Here is a 5,286-nt window from a genome sequence, read left to right on the forward strand (position 1 = left end):
GGAGCCATCTACACCACAAGGCCAAGCTTCTTCCGTTGATCATACAAGTGCAAGCCAACCTCTACAACAAGTGCAAGCCCACTTCAACAAGCTCAAGAACAACATCAACCGCAAGCTCATCTACCTCAACAACCGACATCAAGTGACCAAGGCCAAGCTTCAAGTTCTTCACCGAATGGCTCGGGGACAATCTTTATGGACAATTCCATTCCTAATACCCCCGAGTCGTCCGGCTCTCATGATGATGATGATGATGATGCCCCATTCAACAACAATGAAGGTCAAGGCGAGGATCTAAACCATGATGAAGGCCAAGAGGACCCACAAGAATCTACTCCTATAGCCGATACTCACCGTGAAGATTCTACTACAAGACATTTGCGCCTCAAGTCACATTCTTTGCGTAATGTCATTGGCGATTTAAAGAGCAAAGTGACCGCCCGGAGGCAACTAGCAAACTTTTGTGAGCACCACGCCTTTGTCTCTATGTTGGAACCATTCAAGGTTAATGATGCGCTCGAAGATCCCGATTGGTTGATAGCAATGCAAGAGGAACTCAACAACTTCAAGAGAATGATGTGTGGACTCTCATGAAGCGACTCGATCATTGCCGCAATGCTATCGACACCAAATGGGTCTTCAAGAACAAGCAAGATGAACATGGCATTGTCATCCGCAACAAATCAAGATTGATGGCACAAGGCTATTCTCAAGTTGAAGCCGTGGACTTTGGTGAAACCTTTGCACCCGTTGCAAGGCTTGAGTCCATCCATATCCTTTTGGCCTTTGCCTCTCATCATGGCTTCAAGTTGCAACAAATGGATGTTAAGAGTGCTTTTCTTAATGGTCCTTTACATGAGGAGGTATATGTGAAGCAACCCCGGGATTAGAGGACCCCCATTTCCCGGACCATGTCTTCAAGCTCAAAAAGGCCCTATATGGTCTCAAACAAGCTCCTAGAGCTTGGTATGAGCATCTAAAGGAGTTGCTTGTAGACCGTGGTTTCGAAGTGGGGAAAATCGATCCCACTCTTTTTACTAAGAAAGTCAATGGGGAGCTCTTCATATGCCAACTTTATGTAGATGATATCATATTTGGCTCAACTAACACATACCACCCTTTAACTATATGTCTAGATGAAGAGCACGCATGAACATAGGGGGAGTGCGGTTTAAACTTATTGAGCTATCCCTCCCCCCATAATGCATAAAGAAATCCAAAACATATGCTATTTGTCAAATAAGTGACTAATGAGCTTCATGTTGAGTTGTAGCCGTGAGTCCTAGATACATCTACGCGACCGCACGCTACTATACTCTTACACGGTGGCTTCGGCCACCAACCTCCTCCTTGAGGAGTTTGGTTCTTTTTGTTTCTTTGTGACTTTCTTTTGTCCTTCTTCTTTTGTTGTCTTTTCTTTTTCTCCATTAGGGGAGTCTCATCCAAGCTTTGTTTTCCTTGTTGGTTTTTGCAAGCTTGGTTGTGTTTTTCCTTACCATCCTTTGAGTTTGCTTACCCTCCTTTTTGGTGTTCCGATGCCAAAGGGGGAGAAGTTGCCTATTCGGATGGGTTTTTGCATGGGGATTTTCGTTGTTGTAGCCTTTTGGTCCTCGTTGTTTATCTCTTCTTGTGGCTACACCAACTCTATGGAGGCACTTATTGTGAGTTCGAGTATTCACAAGGCAAAGGTATGATAACTTCACCCAAAACTCCTTGCATGATCTTGTGTTGCCTCCATATTGTGCATATGCTATATGAACATTAGTATCCTTGTTACATATGTGCTTGGTTTGTAAAATCTAGGGGGAGTTATGCCTCTAGGATGTGTGCATTTGTATTCAAATACATATTCAAAATATGCATATGTCTAGGGGGAGCTCCGTCGAGCTTTTGCAAATTTAAAATCTCATCATAATATCATATGCCATTGCAAATTCTTGTGTTGTCATCAAACACCAAAAATGGGGAGATTGAAAGAGCAAAGTCTAAACCCCGTGTTTTGTGTGTTTGATGACAACACTTGAATAGTCTCACCGTGTGCAAAGAGTGTCTTTGATAGATTTGCAAGTGCACGGTGACCTTGCTGGACACGTCAAGATCGGAGGACTGAAGCGTAGCTTATAGGTTTTCTGGTTTTGTGTGTGTATCGCGAGGTGACATGGTTGGAGAGGAAAAGAGGAGAAAGCAGTTTTTGTCAGGCCGGTACTACCGGTACCAGTAGCGGTAATACCGCTACCCCTACTGGTACCGCCCAACGGTACCGCTCTGTTGTTTTGCACTGAGAATGTCCCACAGAACAAGTTACGGTACCTCTGCGGTACCTTGAGCGGTAGTACCGCTTGAGAGCGGTAATACCGCTCACAGTACCGCTTAAGTAACGTAACATATGTTACGGCAGTACCGCTCTAGTACCGCTTCGGTACCGCTTGGGATCCAGTAAGCTCTGGAGGCCATTGTGGTACGTCGAGCGGTAGTACCGCTATGTGTCCACGTGGATAAGTTTTGTGGGATTTCGAATCCAGAGCGGTAGTACCGCTTTCCAAAGCGGTAGTACCGCTTAGGCAAAAACTGCAGGTAACGGTTGGATTTGGGAGGGCCTATTTAAAGGGCCCTTCTTCCCCAACACGATTTTATCTCTTCTCTCTCTCTCTCTCTCCTCCATTGTTGCTGAGCTTAAACCTTGAGAATCTCCCCAACCATCCAACCAATCTTGCCCAAATTTTGAGGAGTGGTGGAGGAGGCCCCGATCTATAGTTCTACCAAGAGAGATTTCACCAATTCGTGCTAGTCCTTAGTGGATCTTGGAGTTTGGGTTCCTATGGTGGGATCTTGGAGGAAGTGCACCTATGGAGGCTAGCTTGGTGTTGTGCTAGCCCCATAGGTTGTTGGGAGCCTCCTAGTGTTGTTGAGCTCGCCCCAACCTTGTGAAGGAACCACCGCCTCGACCGGTGCCATAGTGGAGAAGGGGGAGCCCCTTCGTGGAGCTCTCTCGAGGAAGAAGGTGAGGCCTTCCTTCATGGTGTGGCCGCCTAGCCTCTTGTGTGAGGCTAGCACCTCCTCAACGCAGACGTACTCTCTTTTGTGAGGGAAACTGCGGGAAACAAACCTCGCCTCGTCTCCGCGCCATCCAGTTGTCCCGCTCCTTACTCTTACTATCATGCTTGTTCGTTTACTTGTTGCACTTGCCTAGGATCATACTAGGAACATCTCCACCACGAAAGCAATCACCTTTACCTTCCGCTCTACTAAAAACTGAAAAAGACTTAAAATTTGTGTAGCGTCCATTCACCCCCCCTCTTGTTCGCTACAATCCATTCAACATTTAATTTAATTAGAGAACCGCGCGGCCCCCTGGCCTGCTTGATGCGCAATTAAGTGTCGTTGGCCTATATATAGGGTTTAATTAGGGTTTATGGTTTAGGGTTAGCTAGGGTTTAGGGTTAGGGTTAGGGTTAGGGTTTAGGGTTTAGTGTTTAGGGTGTTTAGGGTTTAGGGTTTAGGAATTAGGGATTAGAGTTTTAGGGTTTTAGGGTTTAAGGATTAGGGATCATCGATCGAGTGCGCCCACGCATTATTAGAGGCACCCGCGCCTTTGCGCATAAAGTGCATGCATATGTATGTGTGTTGTTTTGGCCACCAACGATATATAGATCGAGAGAGAGAGAGAGAGATTGAAATCCCCAAGAATATGTTCAAATATATATTAAAATATATGCATGAATGCATGGTAGGCCATGCATGCACACTAATTATATATATATATATTGTGAGGCAACTTAATCAAATGTACGTGTTTTCATTCGAGAACTTGTCAAAATTCAAGTTAATTAATTTGTCAGCGCTAATTAGTTAGGGTTTAGGGTTAGGGTTAGGCTTTAGGGTTAGGGTTATTAGGGTTTAGGGTTATTAGGGTTTAATTTTAACTTTTTGTGAATTAAAATACAACTTTTTTATTTGTGTGCTACAATTAATCAAAACTAGATAGATCGAGTGCGCACATACATGAATTATTAGAGGCACCCGCGCCTTTGCGCATAAAGTGCAAGCATATGTGTGTTGTTCTGGCCACCAACGATAGATCGAGAGAGAGAGAGAGAGAGAAAGAGAGAGAGAGAGATTGAAATCCCCAAGAATTAATATGTTCAAATATATACAAATATATGCATGCATGGTATATATATTGCTATAGGCCATATATCGGGAAGCAAGTTTTTCCGAGAATTCTTCGAAATAGATATATATATATATATATTCAAGTTTACCTATGCTAAATGTACACTAGTGCACATATTTATAGATGACCCCCTTGATGCACAATTGTTGGCCATTTAGTTTGAATCCCATGAATGTTCATACATGATCGGCCATATGCAAGTTTTTTTGAGAAATTTCAAAATTAAATACAACTTCATCAATGCGAATCGAAACTACTATTGCACACATTAGAGGACCCCGACCCTTGCGCAAGTGTGTTTGCCACCATCTATAGATTGAATCACAAGAATGTTTATACACATGTGGTATGCCATATTATATCGTGAAGCAAGTTTTTTCGAGAACTTATCAAAATTCAAGTTTATCGGTGCTAATGGAATCTAGCTAGTGCACATTAATTAGACGACACTGCCGCCCTTTCGCAAGTGTTGGCCATATATAAATTAAGTTTGAATCCCAAAAATGTTCATATATGCATGATATATGCCAACAATCGCGAAACAAGTCTCTTGAATATATTGTCAAAATTCAAGCTTATCAGTGCCAATGGAAACTAGTGCACACTAGAGGACCCTGTTGCACAAGTATTGGCCATCTATATATAGTTTGAATCCCAATAATATTCATACATCATAGGGCATATGTGTAAAGAAATTTTTTCCAAGAACTTGTCAAGATTCAAATTTATCGGTGCTAATGGAAACTAGTGCACATTAGAGGACCCCCTTGCACAAGTGTTGGCCATCTATATATAATTTGAATCCCAATAATGTTCATACATGATAGGGCATATGTGTGAAGCAATTTTTTTCTGAGAACTTGTCAAGATTCAAATTTATCAGTGCTAATGGAAACTAGTGCACATTAGAGGACCCCCTTGCACACGTGTTGGCCATTTATGTATAGTTTGAATGCCAATAATGTTCATACATGATAGGCCATATGTGAATCATTTTTTTCTTCCAAGAACTTGTCAAGATTCAAATTTATCGGTGCTAATGGAAACTAGTGCGCACTAGACGAGCCCCCTTGTGCAAATGTTGGCTATTACATATAGTTTAAATCTCAAGA

Source organism: Lolium rigidum, chromosome 3, assembly GCF_022539505.1.
Source record: "Lolium rigidum isolate FL_2022 chromosome 3, APGP_CSIRO_Lrig_0.1, whole genome shotgun sequence".
Classification (NCBI taxonomy): Eukaryota; Viridiplantae; Streptophyta; class Magnoliopsida; order Poales; family Poaceae; genus Lolium; species Lolium rigidum.